General features: G+C 40.4%; 1 long non-coding RNA gene across 1 annotated transcript; it reads right to left on the reverse strand.

The window, feature by feature from the left end:
* Positions 1–5,344: 5,344 nt before the first annotated feature.
* LOC122171378 lies at positions 5,345–12,697 on the reverse strand. Its single transcript, XR_006171987.1, has 3 exons — positions 12,397–12,697; positions 9,650–9,808; positions 5,345–9,010 (listed from the first exon to the last, which is right to left on the reverse strand). It is a non-coding gene; the product is annotated as an uncharacterized LOC122171378 (long non-coding RNA).
* Positions 12,698–18,213: the final 5,516 nt, after the last annotated feature.

Genomic DNA, 18,213 nt, shown 5'->3' on the forward strand with positions numbered 1-18,213 from the left:
GGGCCGGGGGCACGGCCCCGTCGCGCTTGTGCGGGGCTCTCTTGCCCTCTAGCGGGCAAAAGCAGCGGGGCGGCCCCGCCGTACTCCCGGCGGCCTGCCGCTCCTCCTCGGCCCGCCCGCCTCCGTCCCCGCCCCGCGCCGGAGACCCTGGGCCAGGGGACTCCGCCGGTGACCCCTCCGTCGCGGGCTGTGCCGGTGGGTGGGGAGGGGTCCCGGAAGATTCCCCCGCCGAGACACGGCGCTCAGCAGGCGGCCCCAGCGCCCAGCGCCGTGCTGTGCCTCAGGAGCGTCCTGTCCCTTTCAGGCTCACGTCGGTGAAAACTTTGGCTTTTCCCACGTTATTTCAGATGTGCTTTCTCCACCTAACAAAAGGTTTTGTACCATCCTCAGCAATTCTCGTGTTACAAGTATGGTTTAGAAAATGTACATCTTTTTAAGGCTGTCTGTGGCTGATATTCTTCCTCCAATCTATCACTTAAACGTTCCTATTTTGTCAACCAGTTTCATACTTCTGTTCTCTCACCATTTTGAAATTATTACTATTATATATTGCATTTTTGGTCTGACTGTTGCGATCATTTAACTGTAGGTTCACTAATAGAAATTGTCCTTTTTCTTTTTTTCTTTCTCTTTCTTCTCTTTATTTTTCTTCTTTTTCTATTTCTTTTTCGTCTTTTTCTTTTCTTGTTCCTTTTCCTGAAGTACACAATTTGTCTCCTCTCAGTTTTACCTGTAATTTCCCATTCTTTGGGAAGCCCTAATATCCGTACAGTGCTTGTGTTCTCTGGTTGTGGCTCCATGAAGCTGAGCCATGACAAGAAATCCCTCCGTTTGCTGGTAGCAAATGCAGTCAGGTCACTTGGAATGTAATCCCTTGGAAAGCTCCACTCTCTGCTACAGTATTATAATCCTCTGTAATGTTTTGCATGCCTGTGTCTCTTTCATTTGCTTAAACGCTGTCCAATTCCTTTGTTGATAACTAACATATTTTACGTGTTTTTGCCTGTTGATTTCTTTAATCATCCTGCCACTATTTCACAATAACACACCAGCATAGCATGTAACTGCGCTCTGATTCAGTGATGTAAAGAGAGAGAAAATAATATAACCATTTTATTCAAATAATTACTCTGGATATGTACTAATGTTTTCCTTTTAGCTGGCCAAGACAAAAGCATCTCTAACTAGAATCCAGACTGAGCGTTACCTCAGTTTGTTTGCCCTGAATTTCTCACTTTTGCCAAGACTGGAGACTCCTCCCTCTAGGACATGGAGTGAAAGGGATGCTCAAGCGAAGACCATATCTGTGGGGAGCAGAAGAACTGTATGATTCCTAAGCCATTCCCCATGGAGGACAGCAATGTTCTGTTTTATTTCTGTTTTATTTCTGTTTGCCCAGTCTGAAGAAATTTATAATGGAGTTGGACAAAAGTATGAGAACAAATGCTTTACATTTTGGAGAGAGTGGAAGGTCGTGGAAAATGCATTTCATCTTTTGGGTTCAAGAAACTGTGTTTGATTCTCTAATTAAAGTACGAACATAAGTGTGAGGTTCTAAGAGGTTTGGGTACAGCTATGCCACTGTCTTCTCTAGGACAATGGCAGTGGAAACACCATTTGGGAAGTACATGTGTTCCACTTAGCACAATGTGTTCCTCTGGCTGTTCCCTAAGAACCACAACTGCTGGATTAGGGATGTCAGAAGGTACATTGCTGTATATTTCCACTACTATCTGTCTACAGTCTGACTGTTCCTGAATTTGGATAACTCCACATTTATCCTGACTCCATATTTCATCTTCTATGACAACAAATTCTGAAAATTCACTATTCTCTGGAAAAAAAAACAAAAAACAAAAAACCTGACTTCTGACTTTCTTCTGTCAGTTTCAAACCAACCTCTTATTAGTTTCGTTGACCGACTCCTAATCCTTGTGTTATAGCAACAGAATAACAGTTATGCATCTGTCCTCCCTATTCCCTTCCTGTTTTTGTGAACCTTACTCTTTGTCCTTAACCCTCTTTCCAAACTGATGAGTCCCAGCCTGTGGAGCTTCTTATCAGGCACTCAGGAGATGTGAGGGTCTTAGCTTCCCTTGAGAAGACAATAAACACTATAAAGATTACTGAAAACTCAAGTAATAGCAAGCTTAGGTAAAATAAAATAAGCTTAGTGAGCAGGCTTGTATGAGATGTTATGTGCAGCCCACAAGGCAGGCTATCACAGTCATTTCAACCAAAAGAATCCCAGGGACAGGTTTTGTTTGCTCACTGTTAGGAACTGGTCATGTGTATAGTGTGTCAAATATTTAGTAGAACCTATCAACTCCTTAAAAAATACTTTTAGAGTGACCATCATCATAGATGCAGAGAGTAGTGGACCTTTCATATGATGGATCTACTAGTGCACCAAAGAAGTATCCAAGTGTTGACCATTATATTGCTTTGGTGAGCACAGAACACAGTTTTAACCATATCAAAAATTTACCTCAAGTCTTGATTGACCGACCAAATGTGCTAATGCTGTGTGCAACCAAAAATGTTTCTGTTTGATCCTTGAAGAAAATTCACTGGTGGTCAAGACAATAGCATGGTGGAGTGCTGATCCTCAGCAGCAACATCACAGGCAATTTAATGACATTGGGTAGACTTTCTGAGTTTGGTGGTATTCACTGTCTTACATTGACAAATGTACACTGACAAGGTGAAGGGAGAGAAGATGTACTGCATTATATAAATTGCCATCTGTGTCATCTTTTCATGTGCCATTGTGTGCCTCCGAAAGTATTTTCAGTGTCATCACCAGGTGCTGGTGAAGTGTTGGAAATGCTGGTGAGTTTGAGTTGTTCTCCTCTAGACCTTCAGCATGCGCAGCTACAATACACATTTGGTGTCACACGCGGAGTTAACTGATCTTAGTAGTGGTCTCTTCAGGTTTTTTACTGCATGAAAAACAGACTTTAGGGAAAAGAACAGAGCAGTGGTTCTAAGCTGCTGCACATCCCCAGATCTGACTCTCCCTCCCGCTCTAGCTGCCAATGCGCTGTTCTCACAAGGCTCACCAACACAGTTATGAATGTCAGACTGTTTCTCCTCAGAGAATATACTTCCCCATGGAGGAGCTGAAGAAGAAAATGTCTCTGTGTCTCTGCCTCCAGCCCTCAAAATTCAGAGTGTGATTCCACGTCCTGTCTTTCATTTCTCAGAAAAAAAATCTCTCCGCTTTCATAGCTGCCCTTGATAAAGCAAAGCTTTCCCACTCCGTTTTTCAGAGATTTTGTCTCTTTCTGTGAACCTGAAATCCACCATGGGGATTCCAGTCCCCCCCCCAGCAGCTGTTATTCCAAGAGAGCTTAGAAATTTGTCAGAGGATCTGAAAAACATAGCAGCCGTAGGAATTCACACCAGAAATAGATGCTGTCTGAACAGCTTTGCTTTCTCTAGACACTGCAGTGAAAACACTGACAGGCAATTGGGGAAGAATTCATTCAGGAGGTTCCTCTGCTTCCCCCACTTTAAACATTGCTCTAGGTTTAAGGAAGAGAACTGCAATTAACCATTCTCAGAGTGGATTTACAGCACAGCCACGCACTGAGAACTCACTTCTGCAGATATTGACAAATTGGCTCTGACTCCTGCCCTTACTGCAGTAGCACTGCAGCCAACAGAACTATGCGTGTAAATGTTGAGACATCAGGCAGACCTCCTGTATTAGGTATCCTGCTTTTTTTAGTGGGGGCCAAGCTTCTAAAGAAACACATGGCAAAACTGAAGGAAAATTTATCTTGCCAAGCCTCCAGTTATGCTATTTGTAAAAATCTAGATATGAACAAGCAAAAGGAATTTGCTTGAACTCCCTGGAATTCATACCTCTTATTCCTGTAATCGTCGAATTGTTCCAGCTCTGTATCTGGGAACGTGGTTCTGCTGAGGGCTCAGATACAGAGCCGGTAAGTTTGCTCCCTTGTTTAGAGAACATCTTTTGTGGTTGTGTCTTCCAGCAGCCACATTGCAAACCCCATTCCTCCAAAATACTCTGGATTAGATTATTTGCTTAGGTAACTTGGCAGAGCACCATGCCATTGTTGGATATTTGATGTGAACAGAGGGTAAGCACATCTGGGTCCTTTATTTCCCCAGGTTAAAAAAGAAAAAAGCCCTCTTAACAGTTCATTGTTGTAAAACCTCAGAGTCTGTGGGCCGTTTTTGGCTGCAGCTTCCATAATGATGGAAAACTGTACTCAGCTGCAGAAGTGTGAGAACTGAGTCCTTCATAAATATTCTTGAATATTCCTTTCTGTAGATTTGACCATCGGTAAATCTTTCCCTCGTACAGATTTTGGTCCAGTAGTCCCCATAGTTCTGTTATAATTTGAGTCATATGCTGCTTTCCTAATTTTTTGTCTAGTCATTTTAAATATTTTTGTATGGTATTCAGACAACAACAGCGAATCTTGTAGCTATTATTATCTTTGCAATTTCCCCTGAGTGTTAGCGAAGTCTACATAATGCAGAGCCCATCCACCACTTCAAAGATATTGCATTCCAAAGCTATTAAAATGAGAGGCTTTTATTTGGGATGTCTTTTAATTTAACAGTGAGGATGAAGCTTATTTCTCTGCATTTTTGCAAGGTAAAAATAAATCTAGAAGACACACACACATGCCGTGCTTGAAAAATAGCAGCATTCTGGTAAGATGCTTGGGTAGAGTTGATCATTTATAGGGGTATTTTACATGCAGCATCTCCGTTCTGGAGAGTTAAGCAATTTCCATGACTGAAATTATTTGAAATCTTGTGTTCTGTAAGGCCAAGGACAAATATTCAAAAAACAAGGACTAAATTAAGACTGAAAAGCTAAGGTTCACAAAATGGCTCTTTGCTGTCTCATTTTGGGCAATTAAGTTAAAAAATTCTGAAGATGCCTCATGTGAGTGCTAAGTAAGTGAATTTCAGAAAGTGCATATAGAGAACTAGACCCATTAAGATCTCCTAGTGTCTTTAATTATTTACTTAATTCACTTAGAATGAGGATTTCAGTGCCTGACTTTAAGATATCACCGTCTTAAATTCCTGCCCTCATCCTTCTGCAGTGATAGTATGTTTAATGCCACGTTAATCTGTGGCATTTTTGTCACGTGAAAATCTCAAATACTTGCTTTTCTTCATACCTTCTTAGCACTTCTAAAAAGACTGTCAACCAAGTCTAAATCACTGAAGGCTTCCTATTCCATAGGATACACAGCTCTGATGTATGCATTAGGATATTTGGGTAGTCACTGAGGTAGTCCCACCAGGTTACAGAGAAGCAGATAAGCACTGTACTTTTTTATTCATGGCACATTTTTATTCACATAATAATTATTAAGTAAACTGAGGAGGAAATCTGGTGCAGGCAACAAGACAACATCAAGACTGTATACAATATATACTACAAGACAAAGAACATTTATTTCCTATCAAATTCTGCCAGTATTCAGTCTTCCAGCTTGATCTTGTAAGCAGCTTCTTTCAAGATTTAGAAAAGGAAGTTCTGAAGTAGGAAGCTCTAAAATGGCTTTTTTTTTTTTTTTTTTTTACTATCATTTAAGCAAACAGAGATCACAGACTTCACTGCTTTCCCTTTCAGATGCAGGGCAGCCTACTTTCCTTCTCCCATACTCATGTTATTGACACAAAAGAAGGGAAAAACTCAGAATTCTTGTCTAATGAGAGATACTTGTCCCAGTCCAATAAACACACCACCGGTATAAAGAGGCAGGTCGGGATTCTCCCCACATTGCAGAATGCTGATGCTCTTCCGAAGACTTCTGCTTCCAGTCACTGTTCCAATTGGTTCCTATCACTTCCAGCACTGCACATACTGCTAGCTGCTGCCACATGGCCATTCCTGTTGAGCCTGCAGAAAACTCACAATTTTTTTGCTGACAGCATAACCCATAAGACTGCAGTGTCATGCAAGCAATTTCTCAGGTTCTTTTGTTTCAACTTTTTTTGCTCTGTTTTCTTAGAATCATTGAAAAGTTCTTACTCTTCTCTGCTTCTTTACATTTTACAGAAGGTGCAGTCAACTGAAGTCATTCATCTATTTCACCTCCAACCTGTTCTCAGCGGCTATCTCATCAGCTCCACATTCCACAGCAGCCTTGCCTTTCATCTTACTCATTCTTTGGTGTGGCTGTTTGATGACTGGAGCAAGAACTACTTGTTCATGTATGGACTCCTTAATCACCAAGCGTCTAGAGCAGAAATTCTAGTGTTTTGCCTTTAATAATACCCAGTGACCTTGCACTGGGTATTGCGGCACTTCATCTTGTTCCTACTCATCTACTAAAAGCTCATTAGTTCTTCTCTCGTAACAATCAGATCCTTTTCCATTTTGCTTCTCAAATTTGTCATCCTCAAACTGTTTGATTCTTCCATGTGTGTAAAAAAGAGACTAAAATAGTACAACATTTTAGGGTGAGATCATGTGCCTTCCTACCAGCTGTGGCTCCTGTGCCGTAAACTCATCACAGCTACCTCCAGCACCCAGGGCTTTGCATTTCAGCATGCTCATCCTCTGAAACATCGGAAGCAGTTTGTGTATCCTCCTCTCCTTTCTGATGTGAAATTCCCAGCTGCGCATAGCTAGAGCAGAGCCAGGTGAATGGCTGTCTTACTCTGTCCGACAGATGATATGCCACATGCACACAGTGCCAACCCACTTTTTGTAAGGAGCTCAGTAGGAATTGGCAGACCTCCAAGTCCTTCCTCAATTAAGTTTTTCAAAATCAAGTAAATTTCATAGATCTCCAGTGCTCTTTTTTCTCTTTGTGTGATCATTATTCTCGCTGTTACTCTTGGTGGCAACATACCTTCAGGGAACGAATACCCTGCCGTATCCTGGTTCTCTGTAATACTGTTTTTTTCATCCTCCTTAACCCCTCTGCCAGTTTTTGCATAGCCAACATTCTTTAACAGAAGATGAATCAAGGAGATTCACAACTTCAGATTCTAAATATATGAAAGTCAGCAGAGGTCACTGTGAAGAGCAGAAACTCTTCTTAAATATAAATTGAGTACACAAAAGCTGGCAGTACCTTTTGGAATTAAAAATCTCCACAGCACAAATGCAATTAATGTGATCATGAAGTAAAAGCTACATTAACATCTGAAAACAAAATATGATCTGTGTCACAGACATTGGTAACTAATAGGAGAGAGGTTTGGGGAACTGAGACTCAGAGAAGATTGTCAGCAATACGGAAAGATTGCTTGTTTGTTTGCTTTTGAAAAAGCTTTGATTGAGATTCTTCTGATGTGAGAACCTTGACTTGGAAGCCTTCCAAGCACAGACATCACTCAGAATTCTGCAGAAATTCTGTGGATGTAGAACTTGCAGGATTACATCAGGTACACAGCACACCTGCACATAAACAACTGCATCTGCTTCTCTAGCAGTGATTTGGAGATCTGTAGGCAGAACTGTAGGCTAAGTCATAGAAAAATCTAAAAAGAAGACACTTTCCTCTTGACTGAAGTTCTGGGCTCAGGTTCTAGCCTTCATTTCAGCTTAAATGCACTCTTACATATAGAAGATGCAAAGACAACAATATTCTCTTTATCCTATAGCTGTGATGCTCTTGATCACAGAGCGTCACAAAATCATCAGACATTTTTCAGGCTGCCCATTGGCAGTTCTGCTCTTTACTCTTCAAATACACTTTGTAGGTATCTTCTCTGAAATTCACATTGGGCAAATGTTAAAAAAATGGATTGTACCTTAGGTTACTGGGGTTTGTTTTCTGTGGATTTTTGTTTTTTCAGCAAGAGCGCAGAATCTAAAGGAGAAAAAGCTGCAAATTACAGCTGACAGGTTCAATGCTCTTATAACTATTTTAATAAAAGATGTTGTGATTTCGCGTAGATAACAGCCTTGTAAAAGCAGCTTAGGTGAACTGAGAAAATAATGGTAACAGTTTTGCAAAACTTTACTTGCAATTTAAAATAATTTGGGCGATGGGGAAAATGTGTCTGACTCTGAAGACTACAAAGTGTTCCAAACTACATTAAATTCACAATTGCAGAATCTCTGCTTTTGTGCAATACAGTGGCAGTAATTTCTACTTTAATAGCTGGCAAGGGCAGATTAACATCAAGTATGGAGAAACTAGGCAAAACACCTTTTGCAAGTAAATCCTGCAATTTTTCTCATTTGCCAGAACAAAATCTGTAGTTTAGAATATACACTTAGCTTGCATTCACAGGCTTAACACATAATATTATTACCAGTGTGATAACAGGGTAGTATATTTTACAGTATCGAAGTTTTAACTCTGAGACTCTTTGGAGAAGGCAGGCAGAGGACTTTAACGACATATTAAAGGACTCAGGAAAGAAACTAGTAGCAATCTACAGCACAAAGAGTGGCACTCTTGTCCTTTGACCAAAGACTTGATCACCTGAAACAAGCTGCGTCACTTCTGTTTGTACATGACCTATAATTACAGCACTTTTTATTTTATGCTATTTCGATAGAAAGCTTGGCATAAAAAAAAAAATCATCCCATCACATTAAATAGTCACCAAATTCCTAAAGCCTACCTGAAAAGCCATCTCAAATTGACTGTCAGCAACCCACAACTACCTTTCAAAAGTAGTATTGCTGATCATTTGTCCTCCTCTATCCTCACCTTCTAATGATTTTATCTAGGATGTACTTGTTCAGTTACTTACAAGTATCAACAGGGAACATAGTAATATTTACTGCTTCATCTGTATCTAGTAGGCAATATGTAGAAGAAGGACATTAGTTTGGTTTGGTATCACATGTTGTTGATAGAGGCACGTCAACAAGTTTTTATCGCCTTTCATTTAGAAACTGGTAATTTTTTTCTGAAATCCAGGAAGTTAGGCTACCTAATTAAAATTACTTGGGTACTCTTCCATCGATTTTTCTAAGAGTTATTTATTCAGTCTTCTGCTGTCTCTTCTATCCTCCATGAGTTTTCAAAGCCATGTGAAATACCTGGAAACAGTTCAGAGTTTACTTAGGCTAGTTCCTGAATCACTTCAGTAGTCTCTTCAAAATATAAGTTACAACAAATTAGAATCAGTAAAGTTACAGCTGAGAAAATTAAAAAATTAAATGTAAGTTGAATATCAGCAGATAGATGAGCAGTAGCAGGATACAGACATAGACATCCTCGGATGCTAAATGTAGACCCCACAAGATCAACAGAGCAGAACTTTTGTCTTTAAAAAAGTAATTGATGATCAACTGAAAACCATCCAAATAATGCAATAATATTTGCAGAAAATATTTTAAAAATAGCTTTTGTCTTCAAGAGTTATTTGCAGCTCTGTCATCAACCCTTCACAGATGATATAATACTTGGTTCTCATTGAGGTACCTCAATCCTTTCAAGCAGTCTCCTGTTTCTGAAGAAGAAATAGACTGCATAGTTGTTAAGCAATTTCAATTCCACTTAATATGTAATAATTGCTAACCTATAGTTTATTCAATATAATAATTCAATAATTCAAACTTGCTTTCCACTTGCTTCCTCTACTCAGGTTTGATAGAAGTACTTGGCTCTTTTGGGTGCCAGGATGTTATCACGTGTCATGGACAGCTGTTCTGAGTAAATCTGGGGTAAGATCACACCTTAGACAGTGCCTGGTTTCCAGCAGTTGGTCTGCAGGCTCTGCTGGTCCTCAGTCCTCCACTATTGCCACAGCCACTGGACCTTCTCATTGCTTATCAAGTGGGATGCTCCAGGCAGACCTCAGGTCCTCTGAGTCAATACAGCTGTCTCTTTTGCTGCTGTGGAGAACAATAAACAATAAACTCCCCCTTCATACTCACCATCTGCTCTCAACTAAGCTTACGAGCAGCTGATAGCATGGTAAGAAGCCTCAATAAGTACACAGGTTGTTCCAAAAGTAATACCTCCTATTTATTTCCATGGAAACAACAAGAGATACAAAGAACACAATAATACTATTTGATAGATCAAATTCTCAAACATATTTCTCAACATAGTCACCATCATCAGCAGATTCATGTGGATGAGCTGATCAAGATGCTCTTCATTTCATGGGTTGGCATCTGTGCGGGCAGCTTGGAACATGGTTTGTCTTTCACGTCACTGTTGCTACTGCTGAAATGCACCACCCACCACCTCACTGTGCTCACATCTACTGTTTGGTCTCCATAAATGTTCAGCAAGTGCCAATGAATGTCAATGGGTGCAATTTTTTCTGTCTTAAGGAATTTAATTCCACACCTTTGCTTCATATGCACTTCCATGTCAGATGTCGTTCTGTCAGACTGGCCCTCTGCTGCCATCTGTCACACAGCAACAAAATATGATGGAATATTGGTGGAAGGTTCAACCTCTGCTGCCATACCACCAACATCTGCTTCTGACATCACAAACATAATAAAAGAGGAGGCATTACTTTTGGGGCAGCCCTTGTATTTTCAGCCACCACAGGCAAGCAGCCTCTGTCACACCAGCCAACTTGCCTTTGTGTTACAGCTGATTTGCTATGGATCCTGACTAACGTTCTATGGGTACATCTTTTGTGTTACATAGAGGCACAGAGAGGGCTCACAGACCAGAACCAGCATCATACAGTCCCTGGCTGTGCTACAGACTGCTAAAACTAAATTTCTCCATTCCAGATCAGACAGATAGAAGCTATACCCAAGCCACATAAACATGAGACCTTAAACACTATGAACGCTATATCAATATGAGATCACCCCAAGTATTATGAACATGAGCCAATCTGTGTATCACGGCATCCTGCTGCTGGAACAATTTGCCTCCTTGCACACAAGCAATTCAGATGCTGTTCCAGGCAGGGTCTAGTAGCAGACTAGAAGTCCGTGCTGAGTGCAGTCAGGTGTTCTCCTGACAATGGCTGACTCCTGTCTGAATGGAGCCAGGTGGGGGCCGTTTTCCAAATAGCAGCTTGATGCACAGCTTCTGCAGGATTTTTATTACTATTATTCCTTTGTGAGTGGCCGTGCAGACCCTTTTGATGTAGTGGCAGATGAAGGACCTCTTTACTAGCAAATATGCAAAGACTGCTATGATATTTATACAAGTAGTGTAGATGTTTTTCTACTCCATAATTGCCAAAGGCAGATATCAGTGGAAACAGAGCAACGCTGCCAAGTACAGTGAACTTTGGATTAGGACTTCCACATTTTTATGAAAGGATCTCAGAACCTTTTTTAGTGAAGGTCTGTGTACCACTGTACCTCTGTACACACACGTACCAGTGCTCCTAGCTTAGATCAGATTCTATACTTTTAGCTACTACAATACCAAAGACAAATATTTAGAAAATAATCCTTCTTTCCCTTATACAAAAACATTTGCAATCAAATATCATAAATGGTATTCTGAGCAAGGGAAGTAAACACTATTTGAAATAATGGCAATGTGTTACAGAAAACAGTAATTTAAAATTTTATAATTCCTTTCTTTTTCAAAGAAATAATTATATACACTTTACCATCACCAGCAGTATTAAAGATGTTACAATTTAAGACAATTTTAATTAATAAATCATAGTGCTGGTACAAAGTGTTACTAATATTAGCCTTAAGCAGTAGTCTGGGAAAAACAAGAAGGTATATGATGCTTCTTTAACATTGTTGGAAAACATGTATTTTTAAAATATTTTATAGGTTAAAATACTGATAATTCTCTATTTGTTTCTTTAGTAACGCTGTGAAGTAATGTCTTTGCCATTCTTTTGAACTACATAACAATAATTATTTAAAATTATATCAGTCAAATTGCACTTAAAAATACAAGACTGAGTCCCTAATAAATTTTTCTGGTTTTTGAAGTAAGCCAGATAAAATTAACTTTGCTAATCTTGACTTGTTTTATTGTACCCTCTCCCTCTCTTCTTATGTACAGAATCCATACAACAGAAAGTGTTAGGCAACCTTAACTGTAGTTATTGCTACAACTCTTCCCATAAAACTTAAGGTAAAATACGGGTATAATTAAACTGAGGGGAGTGCTCACACTGATTTCAGAGAATGAAAGAGAAAATAAGTGTTTCCTGAAATACAGTAATGTCTCCACAATAAAAATTTGTATTTACGTGGAGAGCACTGGTAATAATATTTCAGGAAATCCAATAATTGAAGTATTATATGAAAAAAAGCATAGATAAATGTCTCCAAAAATGTGGCTATGAATATAAAGATACATGTAAGAAGTCTATATTTGATTATTGCAATTATATGTGGGTTTATCTTTTTTAATCCATGCTATGAATGCTATCAAAACTGTTTGAAAGGAAAGAAAAAATGAAGTACAATTCTGGAACCACAAGGAAAATACTAACCACTAAAGCACACAGTGTAATTTCATTACTTACAGTGTTTTCAAGGGACTGTGAGACTTCTATTACTGTTGCAACAGTACCGTGGGATCTTATCACTGAAAGATATAAGAGCAGCCGAAGCACAGATCTCACCTAACAGTGAGCAAGTGCCTACTCATCAATGACTCATGTATACAATCTATTTTATGCAAAAGCAACCTTGCTTCAAACCACAAAACTACAAAATGTGCAAAGTTAGGCACGTACCTTTTCACCAGCCTAAGCTGCAGAGTCACAGTACTTGCACCAAGATATGCACATTGCTTTACAAAGAACATTAGTTTTGACCTGCTCTGGTTTTATTCACATAAAAGCATTATTTCAGCAGCCTACATACCATTTCTTTAATGAATCAAATCTTTATCAGGAAAAGGTAACTACTAACTTAGAAACTGTATTTTAACATCTTTCCGGTGTTGTCTCTAATGTCTTCACACGTCAGAATACTTTTTTCAACATTTAAGAAATCACAGAATCAGAAGGGACCTCAAGAGATCATCAACTCCAACCCCCTGCTGAAGCAACTTCCCTACAGTAGGTCACACAGGTGGTGTCCAGATAGGTCTTGAATAGCTCCCTAGGAGACTGCATATCTAGGGCCTGTTCCATTGCTCACCCTTACCTTAAAGAAGTTCTGCATGTTAGTATGGAACTTCCTATGTACCAGTTTTAGGCCCTGACTCCTTGTCCTATCCCTACATACCACTGAGAAGAGCCTGGACTCATACATTTGCCTCTCACCTCCATTCAGATATTTATAAACATGTATCAGATTTCCCTTCAGTCTTCTTTTTCCCAGGCTAAACAGAGTTGAGTTACTCAGCCTTTCCTCATATGGGGGATGCTCCAGGCCCTTTATCGTCTTTGTGGCCTTCTGCTGGGCTCCTTCTAGGAAATATCTGTTTTTTCAACTGGACACAGTAGCCTAAACGTGGCCTCACCAGGGCAGAGCAGAGAGGGAGGATGATCTCTCTCGACCTGCTGGCCACACTCTTTATCAACTTGTTTTTCTTCTGATTTTCAATTAGACTTAAAAAGTATTTCTGAAGTCTGAGGGAACTCATTACATACAGCAGCATTATGAGAGGTATTTGGGGACATATCAAATTAATGCATCTTCAGAATTTCACATAAATCTTCATTCTTTTCACTTCAAATGGACTCTATCATGATAAGCTTTTGAGTATCTTTAGTGAGTTGAAAATATTTGAAGACACACAATATTTACATCCTAGCTCCTAAATGCAATGATTGCTGTAAATTCTTTTTTATGAGCTGAATGGTATTATCTAGCCACAAAATTGCATTTGTTCTCATCCTTACTGGTGCATGAATGTTGACTGTCTGGTAGTGAGGTCAATTTCCATCATCTCCAAATCCTGTAAAATAACTGGACTTTCTGTTAACAAACAGCACAATGTCATCCTTGGGCTTCTTCACCACAGGAGGATATTTCAGCTTCCTTGAAACTGATATCAACTTACTCTTTATTTGCTTTGGAAGGGGAGTGGTTAGGCATGATGGAGTAATAGTCTCTCTAGTGTACATTAGAAATCCTTTAAATCTCCTCCCAGCCTTCAGAATAAACAACTTTGGTACAGAGCCTTAGAGACTCTGGGTAGAGATGAAGATATCAGCTGGCCAGCTTTTAAGATGGTCTAATTTCACCTTCCAGTTTTCAAGGTGTGCAAGGACTATTTTATTGCTTTCAACAAAATGTGTCTTCATTGTCATTATCCCCATCTGATTTTGAGTCTTTTCCTTGTCGTCAATGGGAGACAAATTGCTCTCACTTCTGTTACAATGAAATATAAGTGATATTCTTAACTGGACTGATGCTATTTTGAAGGCCTGGGATTGTGAGACCTTTTGTTTCAAGGCTTCTGTCTGACTGTGGGCAGAATTTAATTCACGCTCCAGTTCTTCACTCACAAAATAAAGCTGTGATATTTCCCATCTTTCAGTCTTGCTTGTTCAATTCCTCCAGGAAAGAACTACCCATCTATCATTAGTACAGTGCCTAGCCTACTAAAATCTTACTTTTGTTTGGCACTTGCTGTCAAATAGCATACATAGTAAATAAATCAGACATCCCCATGCCTTTGCTCCCCCACTATAAAGGGGGGCTTCTCAGCCCTCCCTCCATTCAGAAATCACTGGTCCCCCCCTGAGCCCTTCTACACACCATTTTAAGTCTCCAAAGACAAACTGGCAAGATGGGTGGCCCTCAGACTGGATGACTGAATCCATCTCTCAACTCTTATTCTATCTAAAGTAGTAAGAAAGGGCTTGAATTAACAGGAGTTAATTTAAGCCGTTACAAGAGTCAATGAATGCTGGCGTTAAGCCCAATGCTCTTGAGGGGATTGGAGTTCTAACAGAGACTGAATCCATGCTGGAACCTGGCCTAACACTCTTAAAAAACACTGATACGTGGAGGTGGATGTTCAGGGATGTGAAGCTGCAGGTTTACTTCCTATTTTAACATTTCACTTTGTAATAAAATCATAGAAGAAAATGAAGTTTAAGTCAGAAATTATTTCCTAAGTATCAGAGGAGTCCCATGGGCTTTGTTTCATGGTAGTATGTGTTCATTTTGTGATGTGATTACACATTATGCTCATTATGCCTAATAAGCAATAACTGCATTTAAGTATTGCTCTATTACAATTCAGTGGAGCATTGAATCTTACAGGAAAATTACATACTTAAGCATTTAAGAAAATCTTTAATTAGGCTTTTCGTTTTCTTTTGAAATTTTCATCAGTGCAAATATCTCTAGAAGAAAGTCTGAAGCCAACATGTAGAAAATACTTGTTAAAAAAACAGGTAAAGCTTGCTAAACAGCATGATTTGGGCCCCTCACTGCAAGAAAGATATTGAGGCCCTGAAACGTGTTCAAAGGAGGGCAACAAAGCTGGTGAGGGGTCTGGAACACAGGCCATATGAGGAGAGGCTGAAGGAGCTGGGAATGTTCAGCCTGGAGAAGAGGAGGCTCAGGGGAGACCTCATTGCTCTCTATAACTTCCTGAAGGGAGGTTGTAGTGAGCTGGGGGTCGGCCTCTTCTCTCGTGTCATTAGTGATAGGACCAGGGGGAATGGCTTCAAGCTACGGCAGGGGAGATTCAGGCTGGACATGAGGAAGTGTTACTTTTCAGAAAGGGTGGTCAGGCACTGGAACGGACTGCCCAGGGAGGTGGTGGAGTCACCGAGCCTGGGGGTGTTCAAGGAAAGGCTGGATGTTGTGTTGAGGGACATGGTTTAGTGGGAGCTATTGGGAATAGGTGAACGGTTGGACTGGGTGATCTTTTAGGTCTTTTCCAACCTTGGTGATTCTATGATTCTATGATTGCTGCTTGTGAAGGTCAAGGAAGAGAAAACTGTGCAGGGTGGGAAAGACAGCCTCTGAAATAAAATTTAAGTGCTGCAGATCATAGTAGTTGATGACGTTTGTCACCTCTGTTATGTTTACCAGATTGTCAGTGTCATTTTTATGGATCTTCGCTTTCTGACACAAACCACCCTGTACTGATACTGCACCAGGTGAAATAGGACTACCTCTTCATAGCCTTTCTGGCTACTTAGGCATACATTCTAGCACCCAGAATATAGGAGCCTGGTTACTGCAACATGATTGTGGGCCTTGTAAGCACAGCAGTAGCTGAGCACTCCTCTGAGATGCTACACACAGGGTAGCTAAGGACATCTCACCTCCCCACCAGCATTGCGTGCTTACAGCCATTGGGGAGTAGCTCGCCTTTCACTCAGCAGCTGTGTCTGTTCCAGTCAAGAATGTCATCCAAGGAAAGGCAAATGACCTACTTAGTTGTTCTTACTCAAAGAAAAACTGAAGATGCCTGGCAGGGTGCTGAATTCACCCCATTTACCTATGCTGCAGTCGTATGTTCAACATAATGGGATCTGGCATTCTGAATTCAAATCCCTCAGCTATCCTTTACAATGCTTCTGGGATGTTGCCAGCATCCATGAGGTGCATATTATTGCTAGACACAGAAAGGGAAGTACTCATAATGTGTTTGTGCAAATACTCTGTCAAGTAATAAGGCTGGGACAGAAAATATTTTGTCTGTCTGGAGAGAAGTAAAAACAAGGAACAGGAATTTGCTGTAAGTTTTACTGCTCTGCAGCAGAAGTGGGATTTTTCAGTATGTGTTTTATGCATGACAGGGATTTTGCTGCTATGTTTTACAGTGTCTGGGGATTATAGAGGATTTCTTGTATGAGTTACTTTCTGTGTCTCTGAGGATAAAAAAAAGATTTTGCAATGTGTATTACAGTCCACGGAAATGGAAACCATTCACCCTGCATGTTGCACTCTTGGGTGATTTTGCAATGAGCAGTCATTTATATTCCCCAGAGAAGGTGTTTTTGAAGAGTTTGTGTGCTGCTAAGGATTCAGGTGGCACATTCCTGAAGATGTCCCAGACACGTTGCTGAATGACATTCAATGGACAACACATACTAATGGAAGTCTGGATAAATTCTGAGATGCCACTATTCAGATGTCTGAAATTACCACATACAAAACTGAATTCATGTCTCTAAGTTCAGAGTGGTGAAGGACAGCAAACTAAAAGTCCTTTACTCCCACAGAGTAATCACCATTTGTCAGTAGATAGAAGGCAAAAAGGCGTTTCCATGTTTTCATGTCTCTAATACTTGCACCTCATTCAAAGAGGTGAATGGCACAGCTTACTACAACAGACAGAATGTGCTTTTTTTAACCAAAGTAATGGGAAACTGCCAAATGCCTTAAATTTAGAATGACCCTGAGCAATTCTCTCCAGCTTTTTCCACTCTCGCATTTGCCAGGTAAATACTCCAAAAGCTTGAATCATAGCATTACAAACCTACAAATGGTGTCTGGTTTCCCATGTGACCATATCACCAGTTCCCAGATGGCCCAATCATGGAATATGAATCATAGAATCACAGAACCTTTAGAGTTGGAAAAGACCACCAAGATCATCTAGTCCAACCATCAATCCACTACCACCATGACCACTAATCATGTCCTTAAGAGCCACATTTCCAGAATCTCCACAAACGGTAACTCCAGCACCTCCTCCTGCAGCCTGTCCCAATGCCTCACCACTCATTCTGAAAATAAATTTTTGATTGATAAAAATGTATCAGTATACATATGGCAAGCAATTGTATTGGAAAATGTGTTTTGCTATTGGGAAAAAGGGATTAAAGCACTATTTAGGACTAAGTAGAAAAGGACAGGCCTCTGCTGGAAAAAAAAAAAAAAAAAAAAAAAGTAATACAAAATATTTAGAATCACTAAGGTTGGAAAAGATTTTCCGGAACATCTAGTCCAGCCATCCATCTACCACCAATATTTCCCCAGTAACTATGTCACTCAGAGACACATCTCCACGTTTCTTGAACGCCTGCAGGGATGGTGACTCCACCACCTCCTAGGACAGCCTGTTCCAGCGCCTGACAATTCTTACAGAGAACTTTTTCCTAACATCCAACCTGAACCTCCCCTTCAGGCTGACCCCCACCTCACCACAGCCTCCTTTCAGGCAGTTGCAGAGAGCGATAAGGTCACATCTGACTCCCCTCTTCTCCTCACTGAGCAATCACAATTCCCTCAGCCGCTCCTCATAAGACAGACAACTCACTAATAGCAAATACCAAGCTCAATCCAGCCAAGGCTTAGAGCATTTCAGTAGAACAGAAGTGGCAGTGGACCAAAGCACATGTTGAAAAACCCAGGGTGAGGAGTTGTCTCTGACATAAGTGACGGCAGGGGTCAGCTCCACCTGTCACACTCTTCAG

The sequence above is a fragment of the Centrocercus urophasianus genome, unplaced genomic scaffold, assembly GCF_019232065.1.
Source record: "Centrocercus urophasianus isolate 14NV4802_14NV808 unplaced genomic scaffold, USGS_Curo_1.0 seq_9, whole genome shotgun sequence".
Classification (NCBI taxonomy): Eukaryota; Metazoa; Chordata; class Aves; order Galliformes; family Phasianidae; genus Centrocercus; species Centrocercus urophasianus.